Genomic DNA, 20,670 nt, shown 5'->3' on the forward strand with positions numbered 1-20,670 from the left:
TATACAGTTAATATGTGCGTGTGTGTTTGTGTATGTGTTAGGTTGCGCACAAATGGTGAAAAACAACCGTGCTGTTCTTATATTCAGACACAGCCAGCCAGCCAGCCACCCACCCACACACATAGCTCGGAGCTCCACACATAGCTCCGTAAGGAAGTAGCTCATATAACATGTCTACGGTGGATTTTTATGAAACAAAAACTTTACAGATTGAAAGAGGATAATCCAAGCTTTTCGTGCAGCTGTAATGTTGGTGAGTTTGACGTTGTTTAATACAATTAGATAGAACTTTGCTGTTTGGATGAATGGGCTGTCAATGGGAAATTGCACCTAGTTAGCACCTTGCTGGCAAGATGGCAGCCGTGTGCATAAGATCAATAGGGCAGGAGCCTATCTGCCGTTTATGTAGCGTGAGGCAGCTTGATGTAGTACACCCCTAGCTCTGGTCCATAGCTCTAATGCCTTCATTAGAGCTATGGACCTGTTCTTTGCCTACGCTCGCATAAATGCAGATGAGCCTCTCGTCCGTAAATATAAAAAAAGCTTTACCTACTCACCAAAACAAAGGCGGTTTGTGTAATTAAAAAGAATAATTTCCTTAGTGGACACACTCTGAGCCCCCCACCACATGTTTAAAATGCACTTTTTGGCTTGAAAGGGATTTTTTTTCTCCGGAAAAAAAACAACTGCCTTTGTTTTGGTGAGTGGGTAAAATGTTTGTTTAGATTTACGCTACAGATGAGAGGCTGGTCTGCGTTTCATGCAAGGACTAGAAGGAAAGAGTGGCAGAGCCTAGCAGTAAGGCTATGGACCAGAGCTAGTACACCCCCTGGACATAACACTAGTATGTCGCAGGAACATACCCTCAGCCCAACCCTTGATGCTGAGTGCCAAGCAGGGAGGCATTGGGTCCCATTTTTTATAGTCTTTTGGCCAGTAGAAGGGCATACACTCTAACCACAAGGCCACCGAGCTGGTCTGAATGGAAAGTGGTTACCAAGGCGGGGGGGATCGACACACATGTGCGTTCCTCAGCCGCGCACCTGCGCAGACAGCATTACATTCACAGAAAACCACCCAATAATAGAACCGCAGAGTTTTCGATTATTATTAGGCTAACTGTTAATTTCATAATTTCTTAGCGGCGATTAATCGATTAACTGTTCGTTTTTAAGTGTAAATAAAGTGTACAGTATAATTCAACAAATTGAATGAAGTGGTCTTGTTGAATTTTCAATCAGTAGACACAAATGACCTCTCCAGAGAATATGTTCTGAGTGCACTTTACCACCCACACATAATCCCCAATACGCCTTCACCTGCCAACATTCTTGAGTGGCTGTGGGCATAATTATTTATGTGGCTGGAACACAGGGCGTTAGGTTCACGCTTCTTTACAATAAGTTAGTTCATAATGTGCAAGAGGCAAGAGCTTTGTTTTTCTCTCATCTAATTCATGTCAATATTCATATTCCTAGATTTTGTTGACCGTCTCTTTAACTTGTTTTAATTGGTGTACATCTTTAACTGACAAATGTACGCAGGGTTGAATTTGGTAATGTATAGCTTTCAGTTGCTTGTTGTGAAATGGAGTGGCTTATCATACTTCATATACGTCATTGGTCCGAAACACGACAACCCACCTCAAACCCTAACCTAACCATAACCGCAAGCACGGGAGCAGGCGCTAGTCCGAGGTGCGGACGCATGTCGAACCAATGCTCCGTCGGACCATAGTATGCCTCCCCCCCTAGTTTATCAGTATTAGGGGCCATGTATCTTACAGTGCAGCTTTAAATGGGTTTGACCGGTTTCAGAAGCTTGACAAGCTTGACAAGCGAGCCCGGACATGGTAGCCCAGTCCCTTCTCTTCGTGCAGCCTCCGGTTGTGGCTGTGCTGGCCATGGCTCTCTGTCTGCCTCAGACCCTTCAATGGCAGCCAGTTATACTTAGGGCTGTCACGATCATGACGTTTTACTTGACGATTAATTGTCGCTCAAATAATAGCGTTTCTGTCTTTGAACATTGGAATGCGTACATTTTTCATTTCTGTTTGGCTTTGTAAACAAAAGGTGCACAGGGTAGATTATGACAAATCACTTGCATAATAATTTTATACAAAAAACTAAAAAGAAACAAAAAAATATATTAGTGGAAGTAGCCAATCTATTTCCACAATTTTTTAAAATGTTTGAAAGTATGTGAACATTTTTCAACGTGGAAATAATGACAATTATGCCAATTATTCAAAGGAATTATTGCGATTATGGTCTCAAATAATTGCAATAAGGCGATTATGTAATAATTATCCTGCCCAATATGTATGTGTGTTGGACCCCACAGGCCAGAAAAATGTTGCACGATTTGGTGTTTACCGTTACAGAATGAAAATTACTGTACGTCTAGTTTTCTGTTCTGATTTGTTTTCGGTTAACTGAGATTTACTTGCTTGCTTTTATAGGGTCATCATGCTGTTGCTGGCCATCCTCGATTGGAAAGCACTTTGGGTCAACTGCTGTTGTTTTTAAATGTGCAATAGAAATAAAGACGACTTGAGTTTAGGATATACTGATTACCTTTAAAGCTGCTATAAGCAATAATATGTCAACATTTTAATGACTTTATTTCTTTTTGGTATTCAGACAGCCAGCAAGCAAATCTTTGCATATGGGGGTCCCTCGAACAAAAAAAGTCTCAGCACCACCGATAGAGAAACATAGTGTTCCAGAAAACTGTTCAGAAGGAATTTGTATGATCGGCCTCGGGTTATGGCAGTGAAAAGCACATTATGACTGGCCTCTAAGGATATTTTACTTAACCGTTTCCAAGCCAAAAAACTTAGCCTACATTTATTCAGTTGTATAAATTTGATCCGATCTAGTGGAAAGGCTACTCACATTAGCTTCGGATGGCTATCTGTTGTTAGCTTAGACACTGGACTGCGCCATCTTCATTGTACACGCGCGCTGTCATGTGTACGCACGCTTTCAGTCGCTTTAGTCTCCAAATGCCCCTCCCAGGTTGGCATTTCTGGTCAAAACATCGCTTATTGCACAGAGCCTGGTGGTCGTAGCAATGGCGCCGGCCAGTACTGATCATGCTCCAGGCAGAGAACAACAATTAATCCCGGCGGAAGTTGTGTTAACATTAATCTCTTGTCTGTCTGCAGAGCTGAGGTTGAAGACACAAATGCTATGTTCAGCAAGCAATACCACTGCATGACAAAATAACAGAAAAGGTCCCACGTACCTCCCCTGCACAAGAGCCGGGGAGTAAAGCTAGTTGATTACCCAATAATATAAAGCTCATTCCCCTGCTATACATGGCCAAACAATATAGCTCCACCACCCTAAAATGTGTATGAGAAATGACTTTTATCAGCTCTCCATGGAGGGTCAATAGCACCCAGCAGTGGGCTCTGATTTCAGCAGTTTGTCCCATTACCATTCCACTGGCTATATCTAGAATATGCCTTTTCCAGCTCATTATGCCCACTTTGGCTTTCCATAAGGTCATTAATCCCAATCACTGTGTTCATTTTCACACATGCCAAGCCATTATTCTGCACTTGGCAAATCTTTTGTCTTTACCTTACTGCAATTAATACGCATACACCCACACACCCACACACAGGCATGCATGCTCATGTGTGTGCACAGTCGTGCACGCACGCATGCACAGCTTAATAATTCCAATTGTGTCGCCGAGTGTGTAATTTCATAAACCATGAAATACGCAGAGCCAATCAGATCGTGATAATGAACAGAGAGAATCTTTTCAAGAGGTGGGCCTATAAACCTGATTTGTGGTTCTTGACACATTCCAGCACTGTTTGTTGTTGTTCAACACTTTTTGTTTGTGTTAAAAGACATAGCGTAAGAATACCTTAGTTTATACTTTGTTGTATGACAGTGTTGCGCAGAATTAGTGACAACAGATCTACTGTACAAGCTCAACATTACATGCCAATTTGAAACTAGTCTCTCTGCGGGTTTTTATTGTATCTAACATTTAGAACACACAACTATTTCTTTCCATTTCCTGAAAACCAGCGGTTTCCGCCCTGCGAGCAGCGAGAGACGGCACAGAGATAACCTCACAGCACAAACAGATCCAATCGCATACTGTATTGTAGGAGTGAGAAAAGAAGAACCGCACATCATGCAGAAGTCATGTTTTTTTCAATCTTGCAGTGGCTGGTCTGTGATCAGTACAACAAAGTAAACCCCCTGATGTAGGAACCGCATGCGAGTTGTCGTCTTTTGAAGACCAATTCCATTAGAATTCCCCACCACAACCAGAGAGCATGTCTGGGTCACGCACACGTGTGTGTGTGTGTGTGTGTGTGTGTGTGTGTGTGTGTGTGTGTGTGTGTGTGTGTGTGTGTGTGTGTGTGTGTGTGTGTGTGTGTGTGTGTGTGTGTGTGTGTGTGTGTGTATGTGTGTGTAAACGGAGGTCTCAAATCAATATGGCAGGGTGCTGAGCAGCGTCAGGGACACTGTGTTGGAGTTGCAGATGGTAATGAGGAACCTGACAAGGGGGAGGGCAGGACCCATGGTCACGTGATCAGAGAGGGAAGATCAATCAGAACGATTCAATTAATTTGCCTTGACATTAGATGCGCCCGCGTTCCACTCATGGAAGCATCCGAGTGGGTGTGCATTTTTTGGTGTCAGGGAAAAAACGCCTCAACCCGACGTGTTGTGTGAGCTTGTAGATCTGGTTGTCGAGGCTAGGACAAGTTCTACAGACTAAGGTGGAGTCTGAAGAGGTGAGTCTTTAGATTACGGCAGAATATTGGGAGTGAGTCTGCCGTTCTAAATTGCAATGGGGAGTTCATTCCACTGTTTGGGAGCCAGAAGGAAGAAGCGTCTGGGATGTGTGGAACGTTGTCCCGCAGACTCAGACAATCACAATTGCCATTATCAAAGGGCAAACAGCCCTGCAGTGCCTGCACATAGTAGTCAGTCTATTTGGTTCCATCTGTACACTCTCAGAGTGAAATGAACATGCAGGGTTTTACAGTGCAGTGACATTTTAAGCCACAGATGGAGATCAGATCTCCATCTGTGGCTTCAAAGCCCTAACCACACCAGAGGGTCGCCATGTAACTCCTTGAAACTACTTGCAACCATTATTCCAAATGGAAAGTTGCAAGGAGTTGCATTGGTGTGGTTTGTTTTGTTGCAAGGAGTTGCAGCTGGTGTGGTTTGGGCTTAACAAAGGCATGGCTTCCATGTGTATCTCGGAAGTCTATGACTTCACAGATGTATAGTACTACTCACATATTCACTTTGGTAGCTTATTTCTAGCGAATGTATATATGGCGTAGGCTATCTATGACATTTTGGGCAAGGTTTCAGCCTAATCCAACCGCAATTCACTTGATTTATGAAATACAAGTTAAATGGTCTTACTGGCAGCGTGCACTGGTGATTTGGCGCTGATCGGTCCAGAGGTTATCGAGATTAGCCCTGGACTTGCGCACGCACACACACGCGCACACACGCACGCACACGCACACAGACCCCATTATGACAGAATTTCCCCGAGGATTAATAAAGGTCTATCCTACCCTATTTAGACGGCTCGCCTGACACACGCTATGAAAATGATATCAACACTGGAGCCTGTATGACCATGTTATAAATGATATCAACGCTGGAGCCTGTATGACCATGTTATAAATGACATCAACGCTGGAGCCTGTATGACCATGTTATAAATGATATCAACGCTGGAGCCTGTATGACCATGTTATAAATGATATCAACGCTGGAGCCTGTATGACCATGTTATAAATGATATCAACGCTGGAGCCTGTATGACCATGTTATAAATGATATCAATGCTGGAGCCTGTATGACCATGTTATAAATGATATCAATGCTGGAGCCTGTATGACCATGTTATAAATCCAGCGAAGAAATTAGAGATCATTCCTATCTCACTGCTGGAGAATGAAGAGAACGAGAGAAACTGAGGCAGAAACAGAGGCAAAGCAATAGATTGGAAGTGGAGGTATAGGCTGGGGGGGAAAGATTGGAAAGAGAATAAAGAATAAATATGCAGGGATAAAAGGAAAGAAAGGCTGAGCTTGCAATACATTAATGCTTTCAACACACTCCCCAGCCACCTCACACTGTGACATTTTGTAAGGCCATTTCCGTTCTTAACTCATTCATTCCGGGAAAGCATCTGTCATTTTGTACTTTAGCTATTCAAAAATAGTGCTATGAGCTTAAACATTTTTTACTCAAATCTTTGCTTCATGGAGGTCCCTGGAATATTTTATTGTATTTTCTAGATGGGGGTCCAAGGCCAAATACATATGTTGGGGGGTCCCCGACATGAAAAGGTTTAAGTACCATGCACTGATAGAACATCATACGTTTAAACGTTAAAAGACATTTTTAGAATCGACCTCAGGTCTTAATCGGTTAACTCTATGGCTTTCATAAAATGCACCTTTAACAGTCAACCAGCCCCCCCCCCCTGGGTCTTTTCTTTCTAAAGCTCAACCAATTACAAAGCACCAGAGGTGTTTACATTCACCTGGCAGAGAAAAACAAACAAAAAAAAAGTCTCTGAATGAGATTTGAGTCACTACTGAAAGTAACTCCTGCTGTGAAGATACATTGAAATGACATCAAGCAGAGAGGGTCTCAGATCACACAGACATCCCCTGGCGCGCACGTCTGTCACTTTGAAAAAGCACCATCAGGATGAACCTAGTACCTAACCTCATTTTTCGTCTTCTGTTCTCTTTTACTCCATCTAAAAATTCTGCTAGGCACTGGCATGAGTTCAAGCTATTTACTTTCATTTGGCTGAGGCCAAGCAGGAGGAGCACCTGTGGGATTCACTCGCAGCAACAAAAAGAAATCTAATGAAAACATTGGCCAAAAATCGAAATCTCTTTTCACTTACATCCTTTTCAACCTCTGTCCCAAACTTCTTTGGCCAAGGTCAAGGAGACTTCTTTGGCTATGTCCAGCTTCCTCAAGAGAATCAGTGAGTCCCATCAGGTATAAATACCGGGTGGATAAAGACCGTAAGGTTGAAATGTCGAATTTCTGCCTGCCTGTCGCTAAATAAAGTTTGGCGCATCAGTTGCAACCCCTGCTTTCTTTTCATTGTGTACTGTTTCTACAGTTTTGGCTCAGCACCCATGGAGGATGTGCGTTACCTTTTTTCACCCCATAAATACCGGGTGGTCCATGGCAAAATGTTTTTTTTTTTTAATGAAGAAATACATTGTGCATTTATTCAGTGTATCAAAAATAATCCTTCAAAATGTAATACAATTATGGAATATTGAAATATGAACTCTTATTGCTTCAAATTATGGGATATTGAAATATGAACTCTTATTGCGTTACTTACGTTGTGTGTTGTGAAAAATGTGTTTTGATTATATAGTTGTCTAGAGCTCAAAAAATCTTTAGAAGCACTGAGGTGTAGCTCTGGGAATCGGCCCACTGCACATTGTCATGCAGGCCATGAACGTGTGGACGTCCTGAGGAAGGTCCGTCAAGGTCCATCTGTGCGTTCATATCGCTACAGTTTGCATAGCTTCTAAATGTCAGAGTGAATAAAACATTATCCATCTGGTCTCGCTCAATCAGTACAGCTTTCCTTGGACTCTAGAAAGCAAATATGTCGATGACACACATCAGACAGATCAGACTAGGGCTGGGCAACAGATCAATATTACATCGATATTGTGATGGTAGAGTTTTCAAGCACAGATAGGCCTACAAAATCTACACAGGGACGAGGGACCCCTCCGACTTTTAACGGCTCAATGTGTGAATGGACGCGATGACTGTCCGGTGAATTTACATTTTGGACGTGTTGATGTCGCTTTTATTGTTGACTAATAGTCTCCCCTCGACCGTTCCGAGGTGTTTTGGAGGGAGAGCGTTTGACTTGGAAATAAATTCACAGATCGAACTTCCATTATCAACGCACTACTCACAGGGAAAGCAAGACTATGCAGACAGTATACGGCTTCACACAAAGCGCTGCTAGCATCCTGAATGAGAGTGTAAACGTAAATGTATCCACAGAATCCACATCACACCCACCCTGGCCACCCAGCCTCCGTTCACTCCACTGACTCCATCCCCATCACGTGTTTTTGAGGGGCCCTAGTTTTTGTTTTAAAAATGCCATTGACAATGAAAAGTTACGTCATAATGTGCCATTTACATCATATTGTCTCTTTATTGTTAATGTTTGTGTTTGCACCGTTTGTTTTACATCACCATTACATCACCTAATCAACATGAGTTAGACTTTAATATATTAGCGTCCCTCACTTCACACGGGTGCGATTATTTTTTCTTCTTTTTTCCAACTGCTCAAAAGTGAGTTCAACGCTTTCTTATTAGAAACCTCTTCTTCAAAATCCACTCCCTTCAAGCGCAAAAGTGTTTTTTGCAAAATTTGCACTGTTCCCATTCAGAGCAAAATCCAAAATGTGCTAAAAAAGAACTTGATGGAAACTAACATAATGTGGAAGAATGTAGTCATTGGCCATCAGTGAGAAACTAACTGCATCCCTATTTGTGATGGCTAATCCTTTGCAGATATGTAACATAAAACAGTTCTATGTACAGTACCAGCAGCCTGTGATACTGTAAGTTTTAGACCAAAGTTCTGACTTGCACTAATTGATTATTCAGAGCCAGGTGGGGGTGTTTTTTTCCTCTCAACCGTTAACACTCAAACTACAATTGGGCCTTACAAGGTGCAGTCCGCGTGTGACTTGGAAAAGGTTGAGGCGATCAATTCCACCTCTGAGTTCTTATTGAGTTTTAATCAAGATTTCTGCTTTGGTTCCATCTTCTCTCACGCTTGCCTGGCCCACAGATGTCACAGGTCAAGGAACCATTCAGAAAGCTTTAATTAGCTTTCTCAAGCTAATGACTTCTCACGGGCGTCATACAAATTGTTCTGTCAAATGCTGACTTTGAGCCAAGTTCTTGCCAGCCTGAATTGTTTGGGGGTTGCGAGCTCAACGGAATAAAAGTGTTTTAATCATGTTCAGATTCATTACCCCCTGCAATGCCTGATGTTTCACTTCCCTCAGCCATTTTGTAATCAAAGCCCAACCCCCCCCCCCCCCCCCCCCCCCCCATGTACTGTAAGTGGCAGCCGCCGGCAACTTGTTTTCCTGTGATTCAAGTTCAAACCATGGACATATCCTTCCATCCATTCCTGACAGCTTCCAAAAGGAGACAGTAATAAGAAGACAGGGCTGACAGACTGAACGCGATAATAGAAGCTACCCAGAGCTGAGGTAATTTGAGACTGGGAGTACATTTGTGCACCAAAGTCCATTGCGGAGACAGGCGCAGGCCTGTGAGGAAGCGCAAGACAAAAAAATATGAGCTTTGATTTAAAGATGAAATATGGCAGCCTGACCCCATTCCCTTTGCCCAGATCTAATTCAGCTGTGCCTAAATGGGGATGGGTATTGCCTGAATGGCTAACTCGCTGGACCTGAAGTGTCTTTTTTAGAACCAGTTTCCAGCAAATTGAATTTCAATCGTCTGAGCGGTAAATGAGGAGGAGATTTATAAGGTTCTGCCTGCGAACAGAGCATTACAAAGCAGCAGTTTGCCACAGCAGTGTAGTGGCTGCAACAGCAGTGGCTGTTTTCAATGTTGTCACGTCCACAAGGAGGCTGTCGGGTTCTCAGCTAACTACCTGAAATTCAAATAAGGCACATCTCGGCCTGGGCATCCCTTATTTAACCCATTTTGACCTGAGATCAGATTCTAAAAATGTCTGTTTGAAAATGAAAAAGCTATGTTTCTAGTCGTTTCTAGTCGTTCTTCGATTTTTCAAAAATAGCAGACCTACATCTGCTATTTTTCATAACATAATGCTAACACCAAAAGGGGTTCCCGCCCAAAATGGGTTAAAAGAATATAAGGTATGGTCAGATAAAGATAAAATCACTGTGTATACTGTATGTACAGTTTTTTTTTACATTTACCACACGTCTTGGGATTCGTGCTCGCAACCGCCTTTGCCAACACGATATCTCTCGGGTTTGTTTAATGTAATTTAATCCAGAATTAATAGTAGGCCATTTTATTTACCGTTTTTAGCAGCCATCGTTAGCCTCCGGTAGCTCCCATGTTGTGGAGTCATATCTAAAATCTCCTTGTGCACGCACGCAATCTAAATATTGAGATTAGCCTCAGATTGAGGACCATGGAGAATAGTCCGGGCGGCAGATCATGGCCGTGAGCGTGCCTGGAGCCCAAATGGAGGGCAATCACTTCCGGGTCGGCCGGATGAGGGCTCTTCTTTGTTTATGTCGCGCATTTCTCTGGCACTAGCCTCACGTTACCGCCTATCGTAGCAGCGTGAAATCGGTGAACCACTTGGCAGTCTGGCCCCTGCTGCCAGACCCTAGGCTAGGGGTTTCTTACTGCAGCCAGACCCTAGGCTAGGGGTTTCTGACTGCAGCCAGCCCCTAGGCTAGGGGTTTCTGACTGCAGCCAGACCCTAGGCTAGGGGTTTCTGACTGCAGCCAGACCCTAGGCTAGGGGTTTCTGACTGCAGCCAGCCCTAGGCTAGGGGTTTCTGACTGCAGCCAGCCCCTAGGCTAGGGGTTTCTGACTGCAGCCAGCCCTAGGCTAGGGGTTTCTTACTGCAGCCAGACCCTAGGCTAGGGGTTTCTGACTGCAGCCAGCCCCTAGGCTAGGGGTTTCTGACTGCAGCCAGCCCTAGGCTAGGGGTTTCTGACTGCAGCCAGCCCCTAGGCTAGGGGTTTCTGACAATGTGGCCACCTGAACAATTTGGTTGAATAGCCCCGGGTTACACCAATGCTAGATGTGGCACAGATCTGATTCAGGCTAAATTCAGGCTAGATTTTGCTACCAGTGTAAATGGGGCCTTAGTGCCGGAGAATATATTTTCTTCAAAACACACTTTTTGCTACTCCTCCTACAAATTCTGTCCAAACCTCATGACTTGCATAGCAGGGTCAACTGAGTGCGAACATTGCTGGTGTCATCTGTGATTGGTGTACTTTTTGGGGGTCAGATTGAGATGCAGAGTAGACCCTGGCTGACCCCTTCGGCACCATACCATTAAAAACCTTTGAAAAAATATTTCATCAGGCTGATCAAGTCTGCTGATTGCTAGGGTTATGCCTGTCTATGTGCATTTCATATAAATGTACTCTATTTGGCCAATTCATCTTTCCTACTGAAGCACGTTGCGGCAGCTGAGCATCACCACTTGATACAGCAGCCAGTTTTGGCTCTTGGCGTCAACCTGCCTATATATTATGGAGTATGGCCCCAGGGGACATTTTAAAGGAGCGGCGTCACTTGTTGAATGGGGTCCAGCCCCCACTCAACTCAACACCCCCCTCCTCCCCCACACCCATTTCTCTCTCTCTCTCTTTCTTACTCTCATTCTCTCTTGCTAGTGTCTGATGTGAGACGGATAGAGCTTGGAGCACAGCCGTTTGCTGTCAGGCCCCAGCTAATGGAATCAACATGGTTGACGAATAAACCCACCGAAAATAAGTTGTCAGAGAGCCGTCAGCCCTTCATCAGCCTCCCTGCCACGTCTGGCACTGCCTTGACCCTTACCCAAGCTGGATGCGATCCACTTCATCATTGCCGTGCTCAAATTACATTTCAGGTTTTTATTTATTAATGTATACGTTTTTTTCCCCCCTCTCTTGCTCCCCACCCGATGACATGAAGGCGTGTATGCCATTCCTAAGGAAGAATCCCGCAGCCAACCGCTGTGATTGGCTGAGTGGACACACGGAGGTAACAGAGGAGGTTGTTCGCAGGGCTCGCCAACTCGGACAGAATGAAGACTATAGAGAGGAAAATGAACGGGGATTTCTTTTCCGGGTCTCTCGAGGGGGCGGGACTGCGAAGTCCCGCCCCCTCGAGAGACCCGGAAAAGAAATCCCCGTTCATTTTCCTCAGACTTTTCAGAAAGTATTTATTTAAAGACGTTTACGCCGCGGACAAAGCCAACTCTTGTCGTGACAAATCATGACAATAAACACAATGTTTTGGGCCAAACAAAAAACAAAAAACGGCAGGTTACAACACTTTTTGTGTTGTTTTTCTTCTTTGTAATTATTCGTTTGGTCCAAAATATTTTGTTTGTTGTCATGATTTGTCACGACTCGAGTTGGCTTCGTACAACGCTTACAAGGTCTTTAAATAAATACTTTGTGAAATGTCTATGGGAAAAATGCATTGGGATTAATTTCCTGGGCCTGGCGTCGTCATGAAAGGGGGCGGGACTGCGACGCTCTATAATGACCACCAGGATTCACGTGGCTAAGACATTCAACCAAAACAGTGTCAAATCAATTTGGGGGAGGAGTGAGGTGGAGCAGGGGTTCTCAACCCGTGGGTCGCGACCCCTCGGGGGGGGGGTCGCCAAATTATTTTAGGGGGTCCCCAAATTATTTAAAAAAATAATAATAATAATAATATTTTCACGATTTTTCAAAAATAGCAGACCTACAAGCTCGAGCTTGTAGGTCTGCTATTTTTCAATAGCTAAATTATAACAATGCTTAAAACACCAAAAGGGGTTCCCGCCCAAAATGGTTTAAGGTTATTGTAGCAGTCAATTTATATTGGGGGTCGGGAGGGGGCGGGGCGGGGGTCCCGAGACATTGCCAAAGCATTTCCGGGGGTCCCCGGCCAAAAACGTTGAGAACCCCTGAGGTGGAGGACTGTTCTGAGTGTAATGAAGAGATAAGTCACTTTATTCATAGTTTCTCAGACTGTGTGTGATGTGTGTCTTTCACAGCTCAGAGCAACATTCCTCATGGCAGCACCAGACAGCAGAATGGTGGAAAGGAAGGGAAGGGCTTGCATGGTGGCAGTGGTGGAAAAAGTACTCAATGGGTTTTTACTTAAGTAAAAGTAGCAATACTGCAATGTACGGTAGACATATACTCTGTTAGACGTAGACTAAAAGTCTGCAATTTAAAATGTGCAGTTCTTCAGTAAAAGACTAAAAGTATTTTATCAAAATGTACGGTATTTAAAAGTACCAAAGGTAGAAAGTATTCATTATGAAGAATGTCCCATTTCACAAGTTTTCAAATGTATACAATGTATAAAAAATATTTTGAAACAAGCTCACAATGCCATTTAGCTTGTAGATTGGCTATTTTCAAATGTCCAAAATATAGGGCTGCAGTGGGTAATGTATGATTTGTAATCAAAATCTACAAAGTACCCGGTATACGTAACGTTTTCAAATAATTGTGGAGTAAGAGTATAATATTTCCCTCTGAGATGTAGTGGAGCAGAAGTAAAAATTCAGAAATTTGGAAATACTCCAGTAAAGTTAAATAATAAAAGAAAACTCAAAATTGTACTTACTAAGGTACAGTATTTGAGTAAATGCACTTATTGAACTTATAGTTACTTCACACCACTGGTGGGTGGAGGTTAGAGATGTTACTAAGTTCACACCACTGGTGGGTGGAGGTTAGAGATGTTACTAAGTTCACACCACTGGTGGGTGGAGGTTAGAGATGTTACTAAGTTCACACCACTGGTGGGTGGAGGTTAGAGATGTTACTCACACCACTGGTGGGTGGAGGTTAGAGTATAAAAGTCAATCAGATATATAGTATCTGTATTTTTGTGACAGGCCTAAAACATTCTCCCTTTCCTCCCCATACACAAGAACAGTTTTGATGTGGGTTTTGACATAATATGTAAAGTTATTACATTATAATAATTTGGGAAATATTCAAATGTTCCCCATACACACAAGATCGGTATCAGTATCGGCCGATCATGAGAAAAACAATTGGTGATCGGGATCGGTCCCAGAAAACCTGCTCAGAGCATCCCTAGTGGGGGAGGATGTTTGGAGCAGGTTAACAGGAGGATCCCTAGTGGGGGTGGATGTTCTGAGCAGGTTAACAGGAGGATCCCGCTGCTCGCCAACCTGAGAGACACTCCACAGGTTACTACGCCCTCCACATCAGAACATACAGTACACAGAGCTGTGCATTGGAGCCCTGCTGATGCTCCATGAATCAAAATACAAGCCACAGGAATCTCTCACCAGCACTGTCTTTACCCCTGCCGTTAAGCACACAACTCACCATCTTACTGTTTCCAGAGAAAATCCAAGGAAACACCAGACGCTGTGTAAGCCTGTATCAAGAATGCATTTTCTCTCTCATATTGAAATCGACAAGTAACCATTTGAATGTAAAAGGCATACTGTGTAGGCGGTGTTTTGGTGCATTTTATTCCGTTACAACAATGCAACTCCCAAACCAGCATGTGGAACAGTGAGTGATGCATGGGCCTGCTGTGCTTCTCTTATTCAATATAGATGAGTCTCTGCCGTGCTGACAAACAATGGGGACTGGCGTAGACCCCCCCCGTCACCCCACATCAAATCTGAGATGTGCTTCCCACTTCTCCAAAGGGTCTTTCAAAAATACAACGCTGCCCAGCATGCTGATTCAACAAGTTTAAACTGGAAATACACAACAGGCAGAAGTAGAGGAAGTAGGTCAAGGATTCTTGACACACACCACCGCATCCCTGAGCCCTCTGACGAGTACCTCAGATGGCCACACGGGGCCACTGTAGGTCCACCTGTGCCAGAGAGAGGGGAGAGAGAGAGAAAACGAGAAGAGGGACTGTGTGTGTGTGTGTGTGTGTGTGTGTGTGTGTGTGTGTGTGTGTGTGTGTGTGTGTGTGTGTGTGTGTGTGTGTGTGTGTGTGTGTGTGTGTGTGTGTGTGTGTGTATATTGGATCAGGCACCCCACTGGTTTTGGGAACCAACAGCTGTGCTGTATAACCTACTCGAAGATTAAACCTCCAAACATATACACAAATAAACAATCTGCACTCTGGCTTGCATGAGGGCTTCAGCCATGGAGTGTGCATCCCTGTTTGTCCTTCTGTAAATGTATTTATTTATTTATTTATTTATTTAACCATGCAACTTGTGAACTGCAAAGTTCAAAGAGGACAGCAGGGTGGGTCTTGAGATCGCAAAACACAAACCACTTCACCAAAGTTGAGGTCTAGAGACTAGGGACTTTTAGATATCGTTTTCAAATCTGGCTTTTGAGTGAAAAGGCTGAAAAACATTGTGAAAATGATGGACAGGCGCATAGACGAAGACAGAGAAATGGAGAGAAACAGGCCTTAGCCATAGGGAGGAGCAGAAAGCAAGGGAGAGGTAGGGAGAGAAAGGGAGAGAGAGTAGGGGGAGATGGTAGAGGGCAGGTGAGCTACGAGAGTAGTTGACCTTCCCCTCACATTGTCAGAATAAAACAAGTCCGGTAGCCCCCACGGCCCTCTGCCTAAATCAGGCTGCCAGTCCATCAGCTGCCCCTTTTAAACACGTCAAAACAAATAAACAGAAGAAACCTAAACAGAGACACAGAGCCGACAAACAGGAGGATGGACGGACAGACAGGTGAAATGCCCCAGCTGCACAGGACAACATTGGCTGAGCAATGAGAGAGAGAGAGGCACCGCCGAGCTCCGGTGATCTGTCATCAGCCATCGCACCACTCTCCCCTCTCTCTCTCTCTCTCTCCCCCCCCCCCCCCCCCCCCATCCTCTTACCTACATCCTTTGCTTTTGTCGGTTTTGCTTCCATCTCCCGCAGTGTGTTTGTCTGACACATCCGTCTCGGTTCGCTTCCTTTCCTGTGTTTAACGCTCGTCTGCAATCCTTCCCCCCGATGATTGACCACGGGGCTGTGAGAGGAAATTGGGGCGGTGAATTAGATTACCTTTTGATGCAATACTGTGTGAGACGATCGCCACTCCCTAAATAAAAAAACTAAAAAGACAACCTCTACCTCAACAACAGGAGTAAAGCTCAATAACAACATCAGCGAAGAAAAACCTACAGGCAAGAAAAGAACATTATGAAACTCTCAGGTCCAATTTTCAGGTGTGTTTTCCACCGCCAGCAGCAGGGAGGAGGGATGTATTGAAACTGCACCACTGCAAAGTAAACCTCACAAGTTTACACACCAAGTATAAAGCAGTGGGTGGCATTCTTTTGTGCAAGCTTCAGTCAAGCACACAAATAGCCTACAATAGTGCAAATGTATGAAGGTTCTGTATATAAAATGGAAGAATGGTAGGCCTATATAGAAGATTAAGAATGGTGCCGAGGTGTGTACTGTGTGGTCTGGTCAAATATACAGCAGTTGCAAACATACAGCGGATCCCCAGCAGTCTATTATTATAAATAATAAATCAATGCACTGTAAGGGCAAACAGTGTTAGTCATCTCACCGCTATGGCCATATATGCGACCAACCGACTTCAAACTCGTCCTGTATATCGGCGAGGACCCCAAAGGTGCCTTAAGTGGGAAGTGGGTGGGATCAGCGGATAGCCCAAAAATAGATAAATATGCTGATGTCATCAATATGACGGAACTCCATAGTATGGGCATGAAAGGGACACAGACAGATACAGGATTATCCACATGTTCTGTCCTCGCTATACGTACCCATGAACGTATGTATACTCAGTTAGACAGACAGCTAAACAAGAGCAGGCCGGTAACACAAATGTGAAATATGCTATACAATAAAATAAATAGTATGACATGTGACATGAAAATACTATGCATGTTGCATCAGTACACAACAACAGTCACACACGCGTATTATAGGCCTATAATTTATCAGCACATAAACATAAGAGGCCTAATATGTTGTAGAATATACAGTAGACAAAGTGCAATGTAAGTCTGCAACTTCCCATGAAGACCATGACTGTGCTTACATGGCATCACAAATATCTGCTTTAAATGTACTAAACAATCAATCAACACATACAAACAACTGCAACATGGATTAGTATGCTCAGTTAGCAGGACTACTTAGCAATTAACCATACATACATACATACTGTACATTTCACAGAAAGAATGATGCATCTATTAACTAACAGACAAATGCACATGCACCCCTATGCTAAAGAGCAACTTACAGAAAATGCCATGTGTAAACCATGAAGGATAGCACATTATGAAGGGCAGCAGCAGCAAGCTGCATCTGACAAGATCTTGAGATGAATGAGAAGCACTTCCTGATTGAGAGGTTATCAAAATAAAATGTACATGTGAAAATGCACTGAACCACCACCAGGGGGTGTCAAACGTAATAGAAGCAAATACAATTCAAATCTGGTTACATAACACCATCATATGGTGTTATGTAACCAGTTATGTAACCAGTTATGTCCCTTTTATGCCCATATATTATATGGGCATAAAAGGGACACAGACGGATACAGGATTATCCATATAAATATGGGCATAAAAGGGACACAGACAGACAGGTGCAAAGCATACTATGACAAACAGTACATCAGGTATTGTATAACTGGGCTGGACTTGGACTTGCATCTTTCCCCAGTAGGATGTGGTGCCCATTAGCAATGGTCAAGTAGCACAAAATAAATACATTGTACTGTAGATCCTCTCCTATATAAAAAGACGAGGTTACAGTTACTTAATTGAGGAGGGAAAAACTATAATAATCCCAAAGACACTATTGCTTAACTCTAAAGCTTAATGACTCCACAACAAAGACCTACCATATACAATATGAATTCATATTCCCTTTTTATCTATAGATTTGCATTAGATAGAACGTAGAGAGACAAGGACACTGAGATCTTTAGGCTATAGAGAAGGGAGAGATGAGAGACATGACAGAAGCTCTTGGCTGCAGCCACCACCACCACCAGGCAACCCAATATCACACCAGACACATCTCACTCTCTTTGCCCTGCATGCCCAGTTGGCTGTGAAAATGTTCTCGTTAGTGACTGACCAGGGCGGCACCGATGAGTTACACACCACAGCAAGACTAGTTAGTGACTGACCAGGGCGGCACCGATGAGTTACACACCACAGCAAGAATCAGACTAGTTATAGGCTGCTGAGATGGGACGTGATAGTAGAGGTGGACAAAGTACTGTTTTTCTTTTTACAGTAAAAGTAGCAATACTATGACGTAGAAATAAGTAAAAGTTCTGTATTCAAATGATAAAAGTATCGGCATCAGAATATACTTATAGCACCACGGAAAAGGTATAGGCTACTTACAGTAAGGTTTGAAAGGGAAAAAAAGTAATTGAAATAACAATGTGCAAAGTTACTTAGAAACATTTTCTAATTACTTTAGTGGAGTAAAAAGAGTACAATGTTGTCCTCTGAGATGTAGTACACATAGGCATGCTCCAGTAAGTGGAAGTGCCTCAAAATGTGACCAAATCTGACTGAGGGACTGCCATTGGATTGTTTAGAATTTTCACATGAAAGCAGGGAATCATAGCTTCAAATTGACATATTGGTTGTTCAGTTTGACCCACCAGTTTTGGAGATAATGTCTTGCAGCGAGTTGAGAAAACAGGCTTGAAAGGTTCACTGCTGTGGTCTCTAACATTACACCTAGCTACATGTTTTTTTTTTTCAAATTATTGTTTTTATTGTCATTGCCGGGGTAGACAATAATTGTATACACAAGCACAAGCACAGCATAGCATCATTCGGTTCTCAGTACAAAATTCACATTGTCTCCCCAAGGAGACAGCAGCAACATTAAAAGTAACACATTTGATATTTCAAATATTTCATATTTACATGTTGATTTCAGCTCTGACATTTATTTCAGACATGCTCTAGTATGTGAAGAATCTGTCTGTGCTATTAACTCATTTTGGATAAAAAAAAAAAAAAGGTTTTCTCCTCTGGTGAAAAGCTGCCGATGGCAGGCTCTCAGTCAAATCTGGTCACAAATTGTACTGAAGAAGGGTAGTTGAGTAAATGTACTTCACCATTGCAATAGAGATGATAACTCACAACGGGCAGGAAAGAGCCTGCAAGGGCAGAACTACACACTGCTAATGGTGCTGAGATGTGCAGTCCTAGCACTCCACCTGTAGTTCTTACCCAAAATCACCAGCAACAGGTACAGAGAGCAACAGGCATCGACACAGGGCACAGACAGATGGGGTGTGTGTGTGTGTGTGTGTGTGTGTGTGTGTGTGTGTGTGTGTGTGTGTGTGGTCTGCCATTGATAAACGACACCTTTGGCTCCTGTGAATGCCACAATGGAATGCACTGTACAGTGCACTCTTGAAATTCCTTTAAGCTGCAACAGAGTTAATATTGATCAAGCCTCATGTCTCTCAGCCAACAAAACAGTTGTCCAGCCCAGAAGACTCGAGGACATATTAAAATGAAACAAGAACCAGGAAAAGTGCCATCTGGGCACAGGTCTCCACCAGGAGGATAGGAGTGTGTGTTAAAATGTTTAGGAGTAATATATTTTTTTGTTTTTGTTTTTTGCAACAATTTTCTTCATTTTGTTGAGGGAATGCAGATCCAGATCACTCATAGCATCTCTGAGGATAGAATTCTGGATGAGCAGGACATGTGCAGCATTTTGTACAAAACGGGCCACTCCTGAAAACTTTGGAAGGCAATCTTAGCCAATCAGTGTAGAATCTGAGAAATCCAACAGACTCGTCTTGATCACATGACTACAGAGATCATGTGTACCGATTTGCGTGAGATTTGGATGAAATCTGTGCGACTAACATAAACAATGTGTTTTCCAGAAATCTGACTCATGGTGGCGCTATAACCGGCAGGTGTGGAGGGATGCAGGGAAAATGTTTTTCCATGGCCTCTAGGGAGTGCGCATACATAAGTTGTATACAGATCGATGCAGTTATAGGTAAAAACAGGAATTGCCCTGTTATAGCGCCACCGTGAGGCTGATTTGGAAAAAAGAATAGTGGCATGTCATCCTCTGCCTAGTGGAAATGTGCGTGCATAATTTCACGGAAATTACACACTGCGTTTGTGATTTGTGACATTTTGTTCGAAATGGACCAATCATGTGAGCTTTGGAAGCCAATCTTAGCCAATCAGGATGGAAGATGGGAAATGGTGCAGATCCGTGTTGATCACAAGACTTTGGAGATAGTGTATACCGAATTGTGTGATGTATGGATAAAATGTGTACGAGTAATCTACATAAATGTGTTTTGCCTAAATCGGCCTCATGGTGGCGCTATAACAGGTCGTTGAGGAATATTTGGGGCAGAGGTTCTTCGTTGGCATCCAGGGAGTGTGTGTGCAAAGTTTGGCATGGATCGGGCCAACGGTGCCGGAGATTAGCTGGTAACGGACGGACAGAAGGAAGGAAGGACGGACACACACACACACACACACACACACACACGGACGGAGTGCAAAACATACTCTCTCCCCCTGCCTTCGGCCTGGTGGAGACAATGACACACGTATAATTAACAGTCAGGTGAAACAAGCGCTCTCCGTTGTGCATCTGTCCCCGTTTTCTGCAGCGCTACAGACTCTGGGTTGAGACCATAGAGTTAGAATATACAGAGCGGATGAGGAGCGACAGGCCCGCCCCGCCCCCTGCTATTCACTTCAATGGAAGTCTGGGGGCTTGGCTGAGACTTCCGTGCGACGTTTCTGAGTATGGGGTCAGGCTCCCATTGGCTTAGGCGGCGTTTCTGAGTATGGGCTCCAATTGGCTTAGTTTCAGAGTATATGGGCTCAGGTCCCGTAAAAGTCGCCATAAGGTCCTCATAGCCAACAGCAG

At 43.6% G+C, this 20,670-nt stretch overlaps 1 protein-coding gene across 1 annotated transcript in view; it reads right to left on the reverse strand.

The window, feature by feature from the left end:
• col9a2 (procollagen, type IX, alpha 2) overlaps nucleotides 1-20,670 on the reverse strand; it is a 219,825-nt gene that overhangs the window by 127,655 nt on the left and 71,500 nt on the right. The window contains exon 4 of the mRNA XM_079523496.1: nucleotides 15,627-15,760. The gene's annotated coding sequence lies outside the window, so the exon portion shown is untranslated. The remainder of the gene's footprint in view (nucleotides 1-15,626; nucleotides 15,761-20,670) is intronic.

The sequence above is a fragment of the Electrona antarctica genome (assembly GCF_951216825.1).
Source record: "Electrona antarctica genome assembly, chromosome: 15".
In the NCBI taxonomy this organism is placed as follows: domain Eukaryota; kingdom Metazoa; phylum Chordata; class Actinopteri; order Myctophiformes; family Myctophidae; genus Electrona; species Electrona antarctica.